Genomic DNA, 12,918 nt, shown 5'->3' on the forward strand with positions numbered 1-12,918 from the left:
CGTACAACCACATAAATCATAAACTTGTATGTAAAAAATCAAATAGTAATATTGTTAAAAACTCAAATATGAAAGAGAAAAACCTTGAGTCATCTATATGTGACTAAAACATACAACAATGAATAGTAAATTCTAGACACATTTAGATTGTAAATTAATATACAAGAAATTATAGAGTTTGTTTGAAACGAGATTGAACATTCAAGTTAGAGTGAAAATCATTAAGCAGGAATGATGATAGACTCTTCATGAAGATGTCATCAAAACTACATTGAACATGAAATACATGAAATTGGTCCGCCGTAACATTTTTCGAACAAAATGTACATGATCAATCTTATTTTGTAAGTCGAAATGTACATAATTGCAACCTATGATCTAACATGCCATGAAGATAGCAGAGAATACGTATTATACATTTGAGGGATTGAAGTGATCTCCCGAGGATCATGCATGTAACAACTAGGGCCGGCCCTGGGGTGGGCGAGAAGGACCAGTGGCTAGGGCCCGATATTTCGGAGGACACACTATTTTTAGAAATAACCCGACATGTATAGGTAAAAATCTCTTTTTTTTAATTAGGTATACCTATACAAACACCAACATAGGTCCACTTGCAAAGCTATTTTTATGCTTTAGATTAGTTATTAGCCCATTGACATTAGGTTTAGACCTTTATTAAGCCCAATACCCAATTTCGTTAAGATCTAAGTACATGTTTTTTGGAGCTCGAACAAGGTATACGGGGCTGGTAACAACTTAGGTAAATTTAAGTAACGTTCGTTCTCAAATGCCACCAATGAATTATAGACGCATAATTAACGGTGGATTAAAGGAAAACTTCATCAGTTTAGCGTATTGACTTTTAACGACAGTAGAACAAGCATATTCAAGAGTTTCTAGTAATTAAAATAGACAATATTAATCTATCTTTTATATTAAAGCAAAATAACTTTGACCAATTGACCATGATGTGGCATAGGTTTTTAGCCAGATAGTTGATATTTGAGCGCCAATGTTATATTCTCTCAATTCTCCTTCATTTGTGAAACCGCCTAATTAAAATCTCCATATGGAAACCCCAATCAATTCTCAATCAGTTGAAATTCTTCAACAAAATCATGAATGCGTTTCCATTATTATCGCTTATAATCAAAACCATCTTTCTCTCGCACCCACTTCAGAAACCCTAATACACATAGCGATCTCATATCTGCTTCAGAAATCCCTAGATCTCAAACACAAGAACTCTCACAAGTTATGTTTGCTTCAATGTCTAATGATGTAATCCGATAATCCTTTTGATTCTTTCTCTTTAATCAGTGTCTAATATGTTAATCATTGATATATTTTCTATGAAGTCGTGAAATTGTTTTCCAGTTTTGTTGTTCAATGGCCATTGATATATTATAATTTTTACTTTACAGTTTTAAAGGACTTAGTTTTTATGTTTAGCCACCCGTGTAATATACGGGAACTTAGACTAGTTAATTTATATAAGGATACACTAATTATTTATTGAACAATTTAACTTCAATCAAGCATTAATCTATAGCTACATAGTTATATTTTATTTAATAATTCCATTATTTTAACTAGTAATGTGCACATGAAACTATTCCAAATACTAAATACGTGTCCAATTTCATTTCTAACGACCGTAATTATTATTTTAACATATTAGGGAATTACTTATGATCACTTTTTTAATAGTAATTTTTACACCTAAACATCACTAACTTTTATCTTGGAATGCATATCATTTTTATAGGGAGTGAAAACATCATATTATTAGACCACTTATTATTACATAATCTGATAATCCACATTATTAGTTTCTTATGTTAAGTTTGAAAGAAAAATCTAAATGATGCAAGTGTGACTTGAGTGTCGAACACACATGTAACCTATAAATGAGTGTTAGATACATATAACACTTTAGATACCCATTTTCAAAAATATCTATACTATCTATACTTTCTATAAAAGGAGAAATTCAAGTGACACAAGAAAAGCTGATGTGTCAGCTTGAGAGCATATCCAAGAAGGCTTTTCTTATGTCATTATTACATCATAAAGACTAGTATATAAAGACTTTAAAATTCAAAGATGGCCCACATTTAGATTCCAAAGGTCTGCCCATTCAAAATCTCCGTTATAATACGAACCACTGTCCATTCAAGTCAGTGTAATCAAAACCATTGTCCATTCAAAGGTCTGCCCATTCAAACGAATGTAATCAAACCACTGTAATCAAACCACTGATGATTCAAAATTCAAACTTCAAAACCTCTGACGATTCAATATTATGGCTCCAAATTCAAAATTCAAAATTATGGCTCCAGATATATAACATATCATCTTCTTCAATCAATTACTCTCTCTAATCAACAGATTTCTCAACATTTTATAATCAAACATCTGTTCCCAATTCAAAATTCTGGCTCCACGTTCAAAATTCAAACCATATTTTCTAATTCTATAAATAAGACATAATTAACTGGCTCCACATTCAAATCTCTCTCGCTGATATCTGCAAGCGTGTCTCTCTCTCTCTCTCTCTCACAAATGCATCTTTCTCGTGATTCAGCCGCTATTCTCCGATTACACTTCTTTATTCGAATGTTTGATGATTTTTTTTACATGTTATCGTTCCGGTATCATTGTTCCAACATCGTCGTTTCAATGATGTTGGCCATCACACATCAACCTTTCAATATCGATGTTGCAGTATAATTGTTGCAACATCGTGAAAAGTTGCATGTGCTACATTCTTTGATGGGAGAGTTGCAACTTCAACCGACGATATGTATCTTCTATCGTGAAAAGTCAGTTGTGCTACAACAGTTGAGAAGAGACCTTTGCATTTTACGTTTGTTTCTTATTTTTTATTAACTGTTAAGATGCATGTTTATATTATTAAAATGAACTACTACAGAGAAAAATAGGAATTTAATGAAACATTTATAAAGTATTACACGCTAGGGTTAACACTTGCTAAGATTTCGTAGACTCTAGCCTTTCTCCATGTGATTTCATGCTCTCTTTTTAATTTCAGGTCAGTTAGCATGTTGCAGATTTTCTGATCCTGTTCTAGAAGTTGTGTCAGAAACTCTTCTACATTCTTCTGGAAGTCTGATGGAGGAGAGTGGAGGACTTAATCGAGCAATGCTATGTTGTTCCAGGTTTTGTTGTAATTAGTGTTGTTGATTATGTCGACTTTCCTGTTTAGTTCTTGCTCTGTTCTTTGTTCTTTGAGTGACCACATCGAGAATTGTGTTTTAAGATCGCTGGTGTCTGACCAGTGGTAGAAACTGAAGTTTGTCATGTAGATTTTTTGTAGGTTTTCTGATTTGGAACTAGACAGAAAGTGATTTGTAGGACGAGTTGTTGATGTTTTGAATCAAAACTAATCATCGGTCTTTTATAGAGTTTAAAAACACGTCTACATGGTAAATGAAGAGTTTAATTGTAATTTTGATAATCTGCTTTTGTTCTTTGAATTTCGATATTTTGTCCCTTGGGTTTCTTGGTATTTAATTTTATGGTTTTCCCATAAAAGTTGGGGTTTTGAAAAGGTTTTTGCATTAAAAGACTGTTGTTTTGAATTTTACATTAATATGTTTATATATATTAAATCTACACGTTTTCATAATTACAAAGTTCGGTATATAAACTCATAGTCACTTCACCTGTTTTTCATCACGTTTTCCTACAAAGATATCATACTTTCAGGAAAGTCGAGTAATATAGTTTATTCAAATGGCCTCATTCACAGATGCAAAATTGGATGATTTCAAGCAGCGTTTTGCCAGGCAAATCGAGGAACAGGTGTATGATAACAGGGCTACTCTTCAAGAGTTGCAGAGATGTTTTGATGGATTGCAGGTTGGCCTGTTCACTAGAGAGCAGGTTTCCAGAGATCTTATACGCACGCCTTCAACTTCCGTTCGTGAGCTTTGTGTTGTCAGTAATATAGAGTGCGGTGATAGAGACGTGGAGTTCATGGCGATGCTGAAGGACATGCATCGAGAGGTTCAGCAATTGATGGAGTTGAAGCTAAAGTTTCTTAATTCTTGCTGTTATTGTTAGATTTGAACTTTAATGTTGTTCAGTATGTGATGTAATTATTGGACTTTTAATGTCATGAATAAATGATTAAATTTTAAACTTATGAATCTATGTTGCCTTTTAATTTTACTTATTTAGTTTTTTAGTTTGATTTAGTTTAATTATTGGTAAGTCAACAGAAGTTTAATAATATGAAGGGTTGGTTTGATGGCAAAGAAATAATGTTGATGTTGAATTATGTCTGAACATCTGTTTGGTAAGTCAACAGAGGTTTAATAGTATCAACGGTTGGTGTCACACCCCAACCGATGGCGGAATCATCAGGGCGCGGCACTAGGCGAATCAGATTGCTCAAGAGAATCCATAACAACTATATTGCGATAATATTTATTACATTCGTTACCCCATACTAACAAATAATACAATCACGTAAGTCATCACAGATTTCTTGTCCTCTCGAACAATTCAAATCCGACAACCTAGATTTTAGGTGAGTTACTAGACTTCCTAGCTTGATTTGATGAAGACTTCAACTAAACCTGCAACATACGTTAAAATATTGTCAATACAAAAGTATTGGCGAGTATACAGGTTTGATATATAATAGTATAATAGATTAAAAGTGCTGCGAATTTCCACATGCATAAACGTAATACACGACATATATACTCACAAAACTGATACTACCAGCTAAGTCCTCAATGCTCGATTCTTCGATGGCATAACTAGACCCCGTCAGGCGCAATAGTACTATACTAGTCGTGGTGGGACGTCACGAGTATAAGTCCTAGCACATATGTAACTAGCATCACGTATATCTATGCAAACAATTATTCGCAAGTGATAAATTGACTGATTAAATGATTCGTTGATGAGTTCGATTTATAAGGAACGTATGTTACACCCAAAATTCGATAAAAAGGGGTCAAGTATACTCACTGTGCGTATTTGGTTTGGATTGGCGGGATTATGTCCGAGAATGCCCTTATTATAGACTCATCACATAAGTGTTTGATGGCGCAGTAAATGATAACGGAATACGCGGAATTGAATGAAAATCGGATCAAAGGCTGGCCCGTTCGGATGGGCTATCCGATCGGCTAGCCTGTCCGATCGGTTGGGCTGTCCGATCGGCCAGCCTGTCCGATCGGCTGGCCTGTCCGATCGGTCTGTCCGATCGGTTGGGCTGTTCGATCGGCTGGCCCGTCCAGCTGTTTTTGACAATTTTTGCATGTTTTTCGGCGGTTTTGGTCGGGACGTTGATGTGACATGTTGAACAACTGAAATTCCATCAAAACCGACTTGTTCTAGCGGCCGGGAATCACCCTGTTCTGTCAGAATTGGCCGTTCTTGGCGGTTTTTCCTTGTTTAACCCGAAATTGGTTGTTTCATCGTTAGGAATCAGATTTTTGACCAACTCGACACTAAAAATGAGTAGAAGGTCGGTATAAGCTCCGATTCCACCGTTTTTGAATACTTTGAGAGTAAAAGAGTTGAAAGAAAGTTGGAAAACCATCCTTCAATTCTTTTATCCATGATTATGCGTAGATCCGTTGTGAAAAGGTTGTTTATCCTTGTGGAAATCCTTTGGATCTGAGTTGTTCTTGGTGGAATGAGGCCAACACTTGAAGTTCATAAGAACTTCATGATGACATCACTCTAGAACACCCCAAATCCGTTGATTTCACGGTTAAAAGTTGAAATTTGAAAGATAGGAAGGTGGTGGAATGCATAAAGATCAAGAAAGTACAAGATTTGAGTTGAAAACTTACAAGAATCGCCAGAAATCGAGAGATAAAGGGGTTGGAACTTCTGGTCGAGCAGCAACAGTGATCACTAGTGTGTTGGAGGTGAATGAGGGGTATTTATAGGCAAGGAGGAAGGAAAGGAGGGCAAGTTGGCCTGGATCGGACGGCCCGTTCTATCGGCCGGCCTGTCCGGATCGGACGGCCTGTCCGATCAGTCGACCCAGCCGTTCGGCCGGCCTGTCCGATCGGCTTGCCCAGCCGTTCGGCCGGCCTGTCCGATCGGTTGGCCCAGCCGTTCGGCTGGCCCATCCATCCGGAGGCTTCCCGATTCTAGTTTTGGTGCGTTTGCGATAGTTTTGGTCCACATTTCCATATATTTAGATCATTATTCATTTATTTATTATAATTAATCATAAAAGGGTCATATATACGTATCTATATATTCAATATTTGGTGCGATGATCGAGTTACGCGTGCCTTCGAGTGCGTTCTTCGATGTGATGTGCCACAAGGATTATCGGGGCACTACTTGCTCGTATTGCCATCATCGTCACGATGGCTGGAGGCATGGTACTCACCCGAAGGTCCTTGTTAGTGTTGATTGCTTACATTTCAACACCTCACGGCTATCGAGGAGGGCAGAATAGGTCCTCACTCAACATCATCGTGAGTGTTATTATTTACAAAAAAAAATAGCTTGTAATAGCGATAAAATATGCGTAATTATTCGATTATACTTCGATATAGCGATGTACCTGATATTGTTACATTATGATCCGAATCTCTGGTGCTAGGCGTAACTAGTATAGCGAGTAGTAACAACGCACGAAAGTGCGGGTTGTTACAGTTGGTTTGATGGTTAACAGATTATGTTGATGTTGAATTCTGTCTGAACATCTGCTTGGTAAGTCAACAGAGTTTAATAGCATCAGGGGTTGGTTTGATGGTGAACAGATGAGTGCAAAGATAAAACAAATGTTCAGAATTTGATCATTGATAGTAGTTTTTTGAAGAATCTGCTGATGATGAAACAACTGTGTATGCTAACGACTGTTTGATTTACCACTGTTGACTAAATGACATAAATTTTAATAGTATTAATCTTTGTTGTCGCATCTTCATTTTAATTATTTCAGTCATTCCTAACAGTGGTTAAGCTAATAGCAGATGTTAGACTTACCACTGTTGAGTTACACTGATTGAAAACAACTGTTTTTGAAACTTATGCTTGCCTAAAAACACATCCACTGCTAAATGGTACCGTTTGTTGTCATAATTTCTGTTTTTCCTAATGACTGTTCATTTACTATAGTGCTGACTGCTGACTGTCATGCATTATGATAACAGAGGTTCTGACGTGGACAAATGTTAGCTAAAAATAAAACAACTGCTGAAAGTTATCATCTGTTGTCATAACTTCTGTTTATCTAACGACTGTTTGACTTACACTGTTTCCAACGACCAACAGAGGTTTCCAAACACATTTTGTTATACATCTTTTAGACATCTTTTATTAAGTTTGTAAATGTAAATAACAAATTCAATAAGGGGTGTATGTGTAAATATTTTTCATTTGTTGAAAATATGGGAAAACGAAAACACAACTGTCATTATTTCTTTAGCAATATTACACATCAAACATCTATCATCTGACTTCTTTCAAAAATCTTTTCTTCCTAGTCATTTTCTAGGGTTTCAACTTTCTTATTCCCCGTCTTCTACACTTGAATCACTGGAGGTTTTGTTGTTTTTTCTTCGACAACTGGTATGTAAATTCATATTGTAATACTTTATATTGTTTAACCAATTTTAACTCAAAAAAAAATTCAAATCCTATCTTGCTACAAATACGATTTTAAGTTTATTGCTATACATTCAAGAAGGGTTTAGTTAGGTGTTTGAATCATTTGTTGAGAACATATTAAAATAGTTATTATTTGTAGAAAATTTGTAACTCATACTCTGTTTCTATGATTAATTTCAGTAGATACTCTATTAATACAAAAAGTTAATGTTCATCTTCGAAGCCAACTTTTTAATTTCAATGTTTTAACATCTTTACTGATTCAGGTTTTGTCATGTATACTACATTTGTCAAGTTTCTTGATAACCCAGAATCTTTGAAACTGGTATGACATGTTTTTATATACATTATTTATTTTTATTAAGATATATATTTAACAGTTGTTATAGTTTATATTTTCTTACACTACTTAAAAATTATATACAGGATGTACCTATAGCCTTTGCTAATCAAAAGTGGGGAGATTGTTGGCAAAAAAATAAGTTGCGAATCTATCATGAGTCTGGTAAAAAGTGGTTTGTCAGGGTCAGAATAGAAAATTCAATGCCAATAATAACTGACGGTTGGGACAGTGTTGTTAAAGATCTCAATTTGCCGAGGGATACTTTGTTGGTTTTCAGAGCGTTAGGTGATTTTGGGCTTCAACTTTCATGTTTTGTTGATGGCATGTGTGGTGAATCTTATTTCACGTTTAACCGTTATGCAAGATTTGGTTTTACGGTATGACTATTGATCTTAACTTGAATCCTTTTGCATCTTAAATCTGTTAACGCTTATTCTCATAAGTCACATACTTCGCATATAGTATTCATTATTTTTAATTTTATGCAGGTAATCGAAGACTGCTTCATTAAACAATTTTACGAAAACAGCCCACCAAGTGGCAAATTTCAAATCTGTTATAAGGATTCCTATTGGAATGTTGAGGTGTCTAAGGTTGATACGAACTTTGTATTTGTTAGAGGATGGACGGAAATGTGTAAAGATGTTGGAATACTGGGGGATGATTTGCTTGTGTTTAGCAGAATTGATGATGTTGTTTTTGACATAGTAGTTTATAGAGATGAGTCTGAGATGTGCTTTTCGAAGAAACCTGAATCTGATGATGATAGTGTGCTTGAGATATCGAAGGCTGATTATGTTGAGAATGTATTCAAGGTACGTATGTATTTAGTATTAGCAGTAAAGGTTTTAATTATTTTAGCATTATACAAATTCTTTCATTAATGTTGACCAGGACATCTATGAGGATGAAGAAGTTGTGTCTGTAGGTGAAGGAAGAACCGTTACTCAGGTACTTACTAAAGTATTAAAATTATTTATTTTTAATTTAACACATATAAGAATTTAATGTTTTACAACTATTAGTAATGCTGTTTACTGATGTTACATTTATCCAATAATGTATTATTTAGAAGAAGTTACGAACGAATGTCGAATGCACGTCGAAGAGACGCATGTCTTCACGATTGAATAAAACACAAGATGTAAGTTTACCATGTTAAAGATTGTTATATTACTATGGTTATTAAAGTTACTTTATGACAACAGATTAAGAAGAAAGGTAAAGTTACTTCTGAAAGAAAGGAGACAGTCAAGAATATGACTAAGGGAAATGCTGCCTTACCTGTCGACACAAGTGATCATATTGTATGTTCTTCATCTGCTCACAAAGTTAAGGTATCTATACTCGCCACTTAATCAGTATATCTTATATAAACTGTTTTTTTTTTTTTTTTGTGCATATATTCAACATTTCTTTAATTCACATGTATATGTTTACTTTTTCATCAAGGGGAAGAGAGCCGCCAACATTCAGAAAAAGCTTATCTGTAGAAATAAGATTATAAAGACTGCAAAAAAACATTCTGGACATCTTCTCAACCCTGAGTTCTTTTATTTTGATCGCAAAGGAGACTATAGGCTGGTATACCACTGATTTATGTTTATTGGTCTGACTATTATTTTTTTCCACACAATACATGTAGCGTCTTCCTGTTGAAGTTGCCAGACGAGCAGGTCTTTCTGTTGATCTTCATCCTTTGAAAGTTCAAAACATGGTTGGAGTTGTGGAGGTTTATGATGTTAAGTCGGAGTTAAATGATTTGAAGCCACGTTATGCGTTGGACGGTTGGCGAAAGTTTATGACTGAGAATAAGTTGAGGTTTGGTGATATGTTGCACTTCACATACGTGTCTTCGGAACAGAAGATCGTATTAAATCAAGTTACCTCAGTTTAACAACGACATTTAAGTATGTTCTGATATCAGATATTATAATTATGAATTTTTTGATGGTGATATTGTATGTTTTTTTTTAAATTATTAACTTGATGTTTTGCTGCTATGTATAGCTAACATGATAAAACACTGTTATTAGCACTTTATGTTTTATATATAGATAATATCATGCTTCTTTTTGCTAATAGTAACTGCAATTAGTAGAAACTTGGTTTATTAACCGCAAATGTGACATTCTTATGCATTTATGGGTTTATGAATTCAGAATAATGGATGGATGTATATGACTGTATTTGGCATGATGATGTTATGTTTCATGTTGTCAAAACCAGGGAATTGTCAGATAATAGATTGCTTTGCCCTATTAGATTATGTGTTAAATTATAGTTCTTTTAGTCATTGTTTCGTTTTCTTGAATTTTATGTAATTTTGTAAAGAAATACAATAACAAATAGTGGTTTGAACATCTGTTTGACTTTTGGTCAATAGTTAATGGAAACCCATGTTAAGTTCAATAGTGTTTTAAAAAGGAAAACAGTGTGAGAAGACAGTAGATCTGATTAAGTTAAACATCTGTTCAGACTTAAACAGATGTTTGGCCTTAAACAGATGTTTGGCCTTTAACAGATGTTTGGCCTTTTATATCAGAGGTTTGGACTTAAACAGATGTTTGAGCTGAAACAGATGTTTTGCCTTAAACATATGTTTGGCCTTCTATATCAGATATTTGGAATTAAACAAATGTTTGGACATAAACAGATCTGTGGCGTTAAACCAAACATCTGTTTAAGGTCAACATCTGTTTGACTATTGGTCAACATCTGATTTACTTTTGGTCAACATCTGTTTGAATTTTGGTCAACATCTCATTTAGTATTCAACAGAACTTTGAATAACTCAACATCTGTTTAATTTGTTGTTTCGTTTTCTTGAATTCTATGTAATTTTGTAAAGTAAAACAAAAACAAACATTATATAAAATCCCAAATCACCCTATCATTAAAGTAATTTTGTAAAGTAGTTTGCTCTCAACATAATGGAATTGTTGTTGAACAAAGCTATTGGTCATTAATTTATTTCAATTTTGTAAGTCTGCAGTAATTATTTTTTTACTCTCTGTCAATATATGTTATGTATGGTTTTCTAAGAAACGACCCGTGTTTGCATACGGGTCTTACCGCTAGTATAATAAAAAGAAACCAATAAACGAACACTTGTCGTTATTCTAGACCATCCTTAATCGTAGATAATTATTATTTAATTTAAATTGTTAAATATTAATTAAATTAATATAAATCTTATCAACTCTAAATCATTGGCATAAACTTAACTTCAAATAGTAAAGTCTTATCTAAATTAAAACTTCAAATCGTAAAGTCTTGTCTAAACTAAAAAACATTGTTTCACTTAAGAGTAGATAAACATGCATATTATCTATTGTTAATGTTATTATTGTTAAATATGAGAAATTATATTAAACAACTTATTAATCAAACCCAAAATTTAAAATAGTATTAACCTAATTTAAAAAATAATAAAAAATCCATTTTGATTTAGAAAGATTTTTTTTAACAATACATAAACCAGTGTAATACATTAGGTTTTTAAAGATATAACATTTTTTTATTATTTGCTACATAAAATTAAATTTATTCAACCCATATAATACACGAAGTGTTTTTAAATATAACTTTGTTATTATTTATCATATAAAATTACATTTGTTCTACCCGTGAATACACATGTTTTTTTTTAAATATATCTTTTTTATTGTCTAATTAGTATATAAAATTACATTTATTCAACCCGCAGAATACATGAGTTTCTTAAAGATATAATTTTTTTATTATTTAATGTATTAAATTATATTTACTCAACACGTGTAATAAATAAGGTTTATAAAAATATATTGTTTTTTTATTTAGTATATAAAATTACGTTTATTAAACCCGTGTAATATACGGGGTTCTAACCTAGTAATGTTGTATAAAAAAGCATAAACAGGTGAGGCTTTGACGATGGACGAGAGGAGTTTTTCATAAGTAGTAATCAATTTATCCTGATGTTTTTTGAACAGAATTTATTCTAATTTTAACTATTAAAATAATCATTATATATGAAAATATTTATTTGTTAAAATGCTATTATTTTGCACTAGGATGCGTATCCATATAGTGTTTCTTCCCCAAATCTTTTGTATTTTGGGAACATGGTATGCTGATAATATGTTTCTACGAAGGTTCAAATCCTACAAGATGAAAGTATAGGATTGTTTAGAAGTAAATTAATTTTATACTTTAAAAAAACACTATGAAAATGTGAAACAAATTATTTTCATCAATTATCAAAAGGGTGTGCCTATTGGCACACCAAACCCTAGCAAAACTAGGGTTTATATACGCAGCGTATAGGTCAATACGCAACGTATAGGATTAACCCTCTACGCTGCGTATTGACCTATACGCTGCGTATATAAACCATGGATCTCAGTGCCTAATAACCAATCATTGCACAGAAAACAAGGTTTATATACGCTGCGTATAGGTCTCTAAGCAGCGTATATAAACCATCTGAAAATTTGGGGTCATTTTGGTAGGTTTGAAGCATCAGTTTTTCACAAGGTTTATATACGTTGCGTATAGACCTATACGCAACGTATATAAAGGTCTGAAAATGTCCTTTATACCCTTGTATTGAGGCTATACGAAGCCAAATACAAGGGTAGTTGTGTCATTTTTGTCTCATACGCTGCGTAGGGATCTATACGCAGCGTATATAAAACTACATTTTTGTATTTTTTTGTGTTTTCTTTGTTTATTTATAAAAAAAAGAAAATTATTTATAAAAAACAATATTATTGGTAATACAAATATAAATTATAAATATTAAAAATAATACAAATATTATGAATTATAAAAATTAAGAATAATACAAATATTATGAATTATAAAAATTAAAAATAATACAAATATTATGAATTATAAAAATAAAAAATAATACAAATATTATGAATTACAAGACCTACTGAGAACCTATACGAGACTTACACTATACG

Source organism: Helianthus annuus, chromosome 4 (assembly GCF_002127325.2).
Source record: "Helianthus annuus cultivar XRQ/B chromosome 4, HanXRQr2.0-SUNRISE, whole genome shotgun sequence".
NCBI lineage: Eukaryota > Viridiplantae > Streptophyta > Magnoliopsida > Asterales > Asteraceae > Helianthus > Helianthus annuus.